The sequence below is a fragment of the Aethalodelphis obliquidens genome, unplaced genomic scaffold, assembly GCF_003676395.1.
Source record: "Aethalodelphis obliquidens isolate GAN/ISIS:26980383/991018 unplaced genomic scaffold, ASM367639v1 scaffold48, whole genome shotgun sequence".
In the NCBI taxonomy this organism is placed as follows: domain Eukaryota; kingdom Metazoa; phylum Chordata; class Mammalia; order Artiodactyla; family Delphinidae; genus Aethalodelphis; species Aethalodelphis obliquidens.
Window position 1 is genome coordinate 16194342 of NW_020837992.1, and position 10561 is coordinate 16204902.

The 10561-nt window shown below is 40.9% G+C and overlaps 2 pseudogenes; both read left to right on the plus strand.

Moving 5' to 3' along the window:
- Positions 1–552: 552 nt before the first annotated feature.
- On the plus strand, positions 553–8119 carry LOC113607390 (protein DDI1 homolog 2-like; annotated as a pseudogene).
- Positions 8120–8197: 78 nt separating this feature from the next.
- Positions 8198–10045, plus strand: LOC113607392 (regulatory solute carrier protein family 1 member 1-like; annotated as a pseudogene).
- Positions 10046–10561: the final 516 nt, after the last annotated feature.

A 10561-nucleotide genomic window follows, 5' to 3' on the forward strand; every position in this document is an offset into this window, starting at 1 on the left:
ATTGTACTACTTAATTTATCATCATCACCATCATCATTGTCATCGTCAACACAGTGCTTCCTACATGCCAGAAACTTTGCTTTCCCTGATTGATCTCATTTAATTCTCCTGAAAGCTCTATGAGGTAAGTACTATTATTATGCCGTCTTCATGAATGAGGAAACAGAAGCTTAGAGACATTAAGTAACTTGCTCAAAGTTACACACACCCCTGTCCTGGGCTTGCTGGGACTTCCATGCTCAATAAACAGAGAGGCAAACTGAAAGTGCCTTATTATAGATCACAAAGGGAATCCCTAGATCAGAAGTTCTGAACCCTATCTCAACCCTAGGGCCCCTTTTTATAAGAAATCTTTTATAACACCACATTTACTATCCTGAAATGAAATTCAGATTATATAACCCACCTAACACGCTATATTTGAAAATCAATATTTAGTCATAAAGAGACATTAAATGAGTGTATATTATAATAAAGTAGTATACATTGCAATAACTAAACATTCAAGCATGATGAAATCATCAGATGCTGGCATCTATGTATAGAATCACCATGGAAACCACAGCTACAAATGCTGACAATTCAAATACCACAAGTAGTACTGATATTGGTCATATGTTTATCTGGCAAGATAAGAAACTCCTAGTAAATTTCTAAATAAATAAAGTACAATTTTACCTTGATTTATATGTTGATTATATTCTGGGGAAATTCAGTGTGTATTAATTAAAAACATGCAAATAATACTTTGTGTTTATATGTAAGGTGGAGTTAAGTTCCAGATCATATAAATTTTTCAACTGTGTCAATATCTGGTAGGACATTCAAAGGGTGGGACAATGTTTTTATTGGGAGGGAATTGTTCTAGGCATTATAAGACATTATGACATTATGACATCTAACCCATATCGCTGCCAAGAGAAATGCCAGTAATATTTCTGCCCCAATTATTGGGCCACCAGAGAGACTCCTTGTAAATTTCCAAACACCTTAGGAAAATAGTCCTCAACCTTGGTTTTAACTCAGATACTGACACTAGGGCAGCATCTGCAGAGCCTCTGATATAGTTGGTCAGGGCCAATGCCTGGTCATAAGGGTTTTTAAAAACTGCTCAGTTGATTCTGTGTAGTAGCCAAGGCTGAGAACCATGCGGTAAGGGAGGTTCTGCTCTTTTGAGCATCATTGCCTTAGCTGAGTCAGATCACCAGAACATCGACCTGACAGGCTTTCTTTCTGCCTCATGGAGCTATTTCCTGTCAGATAGAGCCCAAGGGCCTCCTAACCTAAGGATCAACCTAATTATAAAGTGGGACAGCGGGTATGTGGCTCTAGGCTCTGAAAAGTCAAAGACCTACTTTCAAGAAATCCCAAGAGATGGGTAAATGATTAATCGTTTACTTCCACATTTAGAACAAACAGAAAAACATAGTTTAACTAAGTTAAAAAACAAATCAACCAGTGACTGATTATTTAGGAAATAAACTTGTACTACATTGTGACCAAACACCTTCTAGAACCTCTAGTCATCCCTCCTTAGGCCTAACTTGGGCCTTTAACTTTGTAGGAAAAATAAATTTATAGTCTTTCTTCAGTTGTCTACTAAACCCTAAATCAGGAACGGTAGATACATTTATCTCCAGTGCTAACTGTAAACAGATCAGATTTGTCTGCCTGGAGAGGACTTTGAAGTCTGATCCAGGCTAACTGAACAGTGCTGTGGTGGGTTGGTTAGTGATACCTGTCATGGGCACAGGATGGGGAGAGGAAAGGAAGTGCCCCATTCCTCCCATAGACCCTAGTGGAAGAGGCACATTTCTCAAAAATAACAGGTGAGCTTCTCAGTCCTGGTCAGCTTTTGGAACCTGATTGGATTTTATTACCATCATCATCATCATCCAGTGAGTTTCCATTTATTGAGGTATAGCTATGCACTGCACATTTATTACCTCATTAATCCTTACAACTCTACAAGATAGGCATTTTCATCACAGTCTGCGATCCCACAGCTCATGGAAGGAACTAATCATCTAATCTGTGGTTGCTTGACGTTCAACTCCCACAGTACAATAAATAATATGGAGTGAAATGTGGCCTCAGACCATCCTCCAAAGCTCTAATGTTCTTTATCCTGCATCCACATCCCCAGGATTCTTGCTCAAATGCTACAAGATTCAACAAATACCAAATGATAATACACATACTTATTTCTCAGTATTTTCCCATTATTTCCTGGTACTGCATCCTGTCCATGTACTTAAGCAAAAAACTTAAAACATATGGCAAGGATGTTTGTGTTAATAAACTTTCTCTGCTTTGTGTTTTTCCTTTGTTGAAAACATTTTTAAAATGTTCATTTTCCTGTGACAGTCCAGTATAATAGAGGGAATCCAATTCATTGCCATAATTCAACACCTAGAAGGGTGTTGGCACATAATAGACATTTAATAACTATTTTAAATGAATTAATCAATGCAATTGACATTTTTGTCCAAGAGCAAATGATTAATTTTTATGAAATTAAAATGTTTAATTTTGATGAAATCCAATTCATCAATTTTTCCTTTTATGATTTATTTATTTTAAACAGTTGACTTTTTTAAAAATATATATTTTTAAGTTTTATTTATTTATTTTTTTGGCCACGCAGCTTGTGGGGTCTTAGTTCCCTGACCAGGGATCGAACCCTAGGCCCTCGCCCTCAGAAGTGAGAGTGTGGAGCCCTAACCACCGGACCACCAGAGAATTCCCCTTTTATGGTTTATTTTTTGTGTGTTAAATCTAAGAAGTTTTGGCCTTACCTAAGGTCACAAAAATTTTCACCTATGTTTTCTTCTAGAAGTCTTATAGTATTAGCTTTTACATCTAGGCCTATGATCCATTTAATCCATTTTTGATTATTAAGATTTGTGTAGAGCTTAGGGTCAGCTCTCTAAACACATTCATCTGCTCGGCACTGAAGAGGCAGGTGAAGCAGTTTAAGAGTATGGATATAATGCTTCCTGTCTTAGAACATGGTCAAAAAGTTGTTTTTCCAGAAAAGTGTCTCATGGCAATGTCAAATTTATCGTTTCACTCTTTCTCATAAGTAGGGGTGTGTCCCTCCTTTTCTTCCCCTCTCTTCTACAGTCTCCAGAAACAGAAAACTCTAGTTTCTCTTTCTGTTTCAGAATAACAATGTCACAAGTAGAAAAGAAAGTATTAATCAATACTTTTTTTTTAACATCTTATTTGGAGTATAATTGCTTTACAATGGTGTGCTAGTTTCTGCTGTATAACAAAGTGAATCTGCTATACATATACATATATCCCCATATCCCCTCCCTCTTGAGCCTCCCTCCCACCCTCCCTATCCCACCCCTCTAGGTGGTCACAAAGCACCGAGCTGATCTCCCTGTGCTATGTGGCTGCTTCCCACTAGCTATCTATTTTACATTTGGTAGTGTATGTAGTCCATGCCACTCTCTCACTTCGTCCCAGCTTACCCTTCCCCCTCCCTGTGTCCTCAAATCCATTCTCTGCGTCTGCGTCTTTATTCCTGTCCTGCCCCTAGGTTCTTCAGAACAATTTTTTTTTTTTTAGATTCCATATATATGTGTTAGCATAGAGTCTTTCCACGCTTCATCTAGTTAACCAGATAGATAACAGCCCCGAGCAGCACTCTTTCATGTAAACCCTGAGAGGCCTTCGCAGGCGGGTGGTGGCTACCGCGCTTGCCGCTGAGGGCGGGACGGAGGGCGGGACGGAGGGCGTACCTGAGCGTGTGCGAGCGAGGGAAGGGGCGAGCGGGCGAGCCAGCGGCCGGCGCCCTCCGCTTGAAGCACCAGTCAGGCCGCGCGCCGCCCTGCCGCCCCGCGCCGAGGCCACGCTGAGCCGAGCTGGGTCGGGTCCGGGCTGTGCCGCTCACCGTGTACTGTGTGCGGATGGACCTCCGCGAGGTGACCTTTTCCCTCCAGGTGACCTTTCCCCTCCAGGTGACCTTTTCCCTCCAGGTGACCTTTTCCCTCCAGGTCGACGCTGACTTGGAGCTGCGCAACTTCCGCGCTGTGCGAGCTCGAGTCGGCATCCCAGACGCCGAGGGCCAGATCGTCTCCACTGAGAGGCCCCCCATAGACCACCAGGGATTACTGACTGCTTAAGTCTTAAAAGATGGCCACGTTGGGATTTTAACGAAAGGAGAATGCAGACCCTTGACTTTCCGTGCAGTTCCCAAACTTACCCCGAATAGACTTGCGTAGTTTATCAAAAGGCTTTCTTCAAAGGAATATAATCGGATATTTTCAGTCAGCAGTACTTCCCAAAGTGAGAAGTGTGAAAGGAGAGGGGAGATATGCTAAGAGCCATTTTATTTTGAGGTACTTCTTTTTTATATCTTTATTGGAGTATAATTGCTTTACAATGGTGTTAGTTTCTGCTTTATAACAAAGTGAATCAGTTATACATATACATATGTTCCCATATCTCTTCCCTCTTGCGTCTCTCTCCTTCCCACCCTCCCTATCCCACCCCTCCAGGCGGTCACAAAGCACCGAGCTGATCTCCCTGTGCTATGCGGCTGCTTCCCACTAGCTATCTACCTTACGTTTGGTAGTGTCTATATGTCCATGCCTCTCCCTCGCTTTGTCACAGCTTACCCTTCCACCTCCCCATATCCTCAAGTCCATTCTCTAGTAGGTCTGTGTCTTTATTCCTGTCTTACCCCTAGGTTCTTCATGACATTATTTTTTTCTTAAATTCCATATATATGTGTTAGCATACGGTATTTGTCTTTCTCTTTCTGACTTACTTCACTCTGTATGACAGACTTTAGGTCTACCCACCACATTACAAATAGCTCAATTTCATTTCTTTTTATGGCTGAGTAATATTCCATTGTATATATGTGCCACATCTTCTTTATCCATTCATCTGATGATGGACACTTAGGTTGTTTCCATCTCCGGGCTATTGTAAATAGAGCTGCAATGAACATTTTGGTACATGACTCTTTTTGAATTATGGTTTTCTCAGGGCATATGCCCAGGAGTGGGATTGCTGGGTCATATGGTAGTTCTATTTGTAGTTTTTTAAGGAACCTCCATACTGTTCTCCATAGTGGCTGTACCAATTCACATCCCCACCAGCAGTGCAAGAGTGTTCCCTTTTCTCCACACCCTCTCCAGCATTTATTGTTTCTAGATATTTTGATGATGGCCATTCTGACTGGTGTGAGATGATATCTCATTGTAGTTTTGATTTGCATTTCTCTAATGATTAGTGATGTTGAGCATTCTTTCATGTGTTTGTTGGCAGTCTGTATATCTTTTTTGGAGAAATGTCTATTTAGGTCTTCTGCCCATTTTTGGATTGGGTTATTTGTTTCCTTGGTATTGAGCTGCATGAGCAGCTTATAAATTTTGGAGATTAATCCTTTGTCAGTTGCTTCATTTGCAAATATTTTCTCCCATTCTGAGGGTTGTCTTTTGGTCTTGTTTATGGTTTCCTTTGCTGTGCAAAAGCTTTGAAGTTTCATTAGGTCCCATTTGTTTATTTTTGTTTTTATATCCATTTCTCTAGGAGGTGGATCAAAAAGGATCTTGCTGTGATTTATGTCATAGAGTGTTCTGCCTATGTTTTCCTCTAAGAGTTTGATAGTTTCTGGCCTTACATTTAGGTCTTTAATCCATTTTGAGCTTATTTTTGTGTATGGTGTTAGGGAGTGATCTAATCTCATACTTTTACATATACCTGTCCAGTTTTCCCAGCACCACTTATTGAAGAGGCTGTCCTTTCTCCACTGTACATTCCTGCCTCCTTTATCAAAGATAAGGTGACCATATGTGCGTGGGTTTATTTGTATGGAAACGCAAAAGACCCCGAATAGCCAAAGCAATCTTGAGAATGAGGTACTTCTTTTTATAGCCTATTTTACTCATGTGTATAAAAAACCCACCTCCTAATAAAAGTCAACATTGATAAGAAAAAAAGAAACAAAAGACAAACAAACAAAAAAACAACTCTGGGAAGTGCCAGCCACCAGGAACCCAGCAGTCCCACTCATCTCCTGGAAAAATAGCTTCATCAGGGCTTGGACAGTCCAGCCTTGTTCTGATACCTTTTGCTGGCCAACTCCTCCACGAGCTGTCCTTGCTGGAGGAATGCAATCCACCCTGGCAGATGCTCTGCTCAGAGGAGATCTTGAGAAATCTTATAGGATCCTGGTGGAGCAGCAACAGGACCGAGCCTGGAGAGAGCAAGAAAGGATTCATCTCTTTTCTGCGGATCCTTTTGCTCAGGCAAAGATAGAAGAAGATATAAGGCAATAGAACATTGAGGAAAACATGACAATAGCTATGGAAGAGGGTCTGGAAAGTTTTTGCTGAGTAGTGGTGCTTTATATTAACTGCAAAGTGAATGGGCATCCTTTGAAAGCCTTTGTTGATTCAGGTGCCCAGATGACCAGTATGAGCCAAGCTTGTGCAGAAAGGTGTAATATTGGGTTGGACAAAAAGTGCCTTTGGTTTTTAAGTAAAACTAAAAGACACATTTTTTCATTTTCACCAAGGACTTTATTGAACAATGTATTCACCCTTTTGTTCCACTACCTTTTGCCATTTTTCAGGCAACTTCATAATTCCATCTTCCCAAAACTCTTTATCTTTTTGAGCAAAGAATTGTTCCAGGTGCCTTTTACAGTCTTCCAGGGAATTGAATTTTTTTCCATTAAGAGAATTTTGTAAAGACCTAAATAAATGGAAATCTGAAGGTGCAACGTCTGGTGAATACGGCAGATGAATCGGAACTTCCCAGCCAAGCTGTAACAGTTTTTGTCCGGTCATCAAAGAAACATGTGGTCTTGCGTTATCCTCATGGAAGATTATGCATTTTCTGTTGACTAATTCTGGTTGCTTTTCGTCGAGTGCTGCTTTCAGTTGGTCTAATTGAGAGCAGTACTTTTTGGAATTAATCGTTTGGTTTTCCAGAAGGAGCTCATAATAGAGGACTCCCTTCCAGTCCCACCATATGCACAACATCACCTTCTTTGGAAGACGACCGGCCTTTGATGTGGTTGGTGGTGGTTCATTTCACTTGCTCCACGATTTCTTCTGTTCCACGTTATTGTACAGTATCCACTTTTCATCGCCCGTCACAATTTGTTTTAAAAACAGAACATTTTCATTACGTTTCAATAGAGAATTGCATGCGGAAATACAGTCAAGAAGATTTTTTTCACTTAACTTATGTGGAACCCAGACATCAAAGTGATTAACATAACCAAGTTGGTGTAATGATTTTCAACGCTTGATTTGGATATTTTGAGTATGTCGGCTATCTCCTGCGTGGTATAATGTTGACTGTTCTCAGTTAATGTCTTGATTTGATCGCTATCAACTTCAACTGGTCTACCCAACTGTGGAGCATACTCCAGCGAGAAATTTCCAGCACAAAACTTCACAAACCACTTTTGACATATTTATCAGTCACAGCACCTTCTCCATACACTGCACAAATCATTTTTTTTTTTTGCGTTTCAGTTGCGTTTTTGCCTTTCTTGAAGTAATCAAGCATAATATGCCAAAAATTAATCTTCAATATTGAACTGGGTACACAAAAATTCATCAATTTTGATAAGTCTTTTTAAAAATGTGTGCTGATATGACAGCTGTCACATACAATCTAACAAAATTGTTTAGAATGACGTTAAAGACAACTAAGTATTACTAGAGCCATCTTACAGAAAAAACCGAACGAACCTTTTGGCCAGCCCAAAATAATGAGGCTGGTGGACCGTTGGTGGACACCCAGAAGATTACTGGAAGGGTACATCTAATTCAGGTAAAAATTGAAGGCGATTTCCTGGCGTGTTCCTTCTCTATACTTGAGGAAGAGCCCATGGACATGGTTCTGGCACTGGACATGCTGAAATGGCATCAGTGTTGCACTGACCTCAAGAAAAATGTACTCGTGATCAGCACCACAGGCTCACAGACCACCTTTCTTCCGGAGAGGGAGTTACCAGAGTGTGCCCAGTTGGCATATGTGGCCAGGCAAGAAGAAATACGGCCAAAGGAGGTTGCAGAAACAAGAATTAGCAGAAGCCCTTCAGAAATCTGTAGAGGATGCAGAGCGTCAGAAGCCATGATGCATGTCGTGTGTGTGTACTGCAGCTGGAGTGGGCCCCAGAAGAGAGAAAAGAGGTAAAGAAACTGCCTTACTGGGAATGTCATCATTACCAATGTCAGGTGGATTTAACCATCAAGACCATCCTTCAGGACAGAGTCCTGAGATTGGTAATCCTACAAGTCTCACTCACTCTGTCTCTGCTTCAGTCTACCCCATCAAGCCCAGTGACCCAGACAGCATTGAACCTAAAGCTGTGAAGGCTTTGAAGTCTTCAGCTGAATTCCAGATAAGCTCTGAAAAGAAAGAACATCTTCCTCTACAGGATCTTTCTGATTGTGCTTCCTCAACAGACAATGCTCCAGCAAACCAGAGTCCAGCTACGCCTTTGCAGCATTCACTTGAAGAAGTCATTGTTGCAGAAATCTAGAGAAATCTGCTGAAAGAAGCACCCAGGGCCTCAAATCTCATCTCCACACAAGACAGGAAGCTAGGTTATTTGTCACAGCTTACTAGGATGCAAGAACCACAGAGGCTTATCAGTGAAAATGGTTGGCCTCCAGAATATCAGTACCTAATTCAGGTAAATGGCCTTCAGCAGCATGAAGAATCGAGGAATGAACAGCATGAGGTTAAACAACAAAATGCTCCACATAACCAAGAACATCTTTATAACAGAGGGGACCTTGAACTTCTTGGAGAAAAACAACAAAGAAGAGTTGATTTGGAAGCTACAATGAAAGGAGACAGTGTACAGCAGAATGGGGACCTTCCAGGTACAGAGAAAAATATTCTACCTTCAGGATGCTTTGGCTGCTCAAATTCAGAAACACTTGTGGAAGTAGATACAGTAGAACAGTCCCTAGTTGCTGTGCTTATTTCAGCAGGCAGTCAAAATACCAATGTCAAGAACATCGGTGCATCTGATCTCACCTTAGATAATCCCTTGATGGAAGTAGAAACATCAGAATGTAACCTTTCCCCTGAAATATTGAGTAATTCCATTTCCACTCAGGATTTACAGCTTCTAGAAAGTGATGTTGAAATGTCTGGAACAAATAAAGAATATGGGAATTGCCCTCATCTTTAAGTCTCTGTGCAGTTGTCAGCCCTGTGCAGAGTCAACAGAGGAATCTTGCTCATCTATAACAGCAGCCTTGAAGGAACTTCATGAACTTTTGGTCATTAATAGTAAACCAGCTTGAGAAAACACATCTGAAGAAGTTATCTGTCAATCAGAGATAGTAACTAAGGGCCAAACAGATATTAAGGACCTTTCTGAAAGATGGTCCCCAAATGAGCATCTTACAGCTACCCAGAGTGAACAGTGTTCACAAGTCTCCTTTCATCAGGCCATATCTGTATCAGTGAAGACAGAAGAATTAACAGACACTTCAGCTGATGCTGGAGTAGAAGATGTAGAAAATATTAACTTCAGGGGTCCGTGTGATAGCCTGTTAACTGATAAGGAAGGTGTCCCCAAATCTAGGGAATCAATAAATGAGAGCAGTTCTGTCACTCTAGCCTCAGCTAAAATGTCTAATTAACTACACTGCACCTTAGGTGTAGAAATTTCACCTAGACTTTTAGCAAGTGAGGAGGATGCGCTCAATCAGACTTCTGAGCAAACTGAGTCCTTGTCATCCAGTATCACATTGGTTAAAGATTCAAGTCAGGGCGCACAGAATCCAGTGACAGACAGGCCTGAGACCAGAGAAAATGTTCTGCAGCTGCAGGGCCACTTCTAGAATTTGAACCACCTACCAGCCATCCATCATCAAGTCCCTCTTTTCTTACACAATTAATTTTTCCTGCTGCAGACATTGACCAGATTCTCCGTGCTGGCTTTACTTTGCAGGAAACTCTTGGGGCTTTGCATCGAGTTGGTGGAAATGCAGACCTTGCACTTATTGTTTTGCTAGCAAAGGACATTGTAGTTCCTACATAACCATGGAAAAGTGGGCTAGACATTACTCCATTCCCTTAAAAAAAAGCTACACACATGCACACACACACTCACTGCATATACAGTATATGTAGAAACCTGCAAGCAGAATGTTGAGCCAGATTTTTTTAAAATATTTATTTTGGCCAAAGTAATTTTTGATCTCTCGACTGGATTTGTCTGTTTGTCTAGATGGATTGTCTATTTGATGGATTTGTCTATTCTGTTTGTTAAAATTTGGGCCTTTTTAAATGTATTGGCAGTATGTGCATACAAAAGCTTTTTATTATCATTAAGATGATGTAATCTGGAATAAAATTGATGGTATTGTGTATAGCATAAAAAGGAAAAATAAAAATAAAATAAAGTAAATCCTACATTGTCTGCAAAATAATCCAGGGCTTGAGGAACAGACAGACCACCAATAGTAAGCTGAGGCCTATGGGTGGGAAAGGGTGAGAGGTCAAGGACCCGCTATTCTGGGCAACCTCTAGCTATTTCAACTTTGAGCTGTGATAC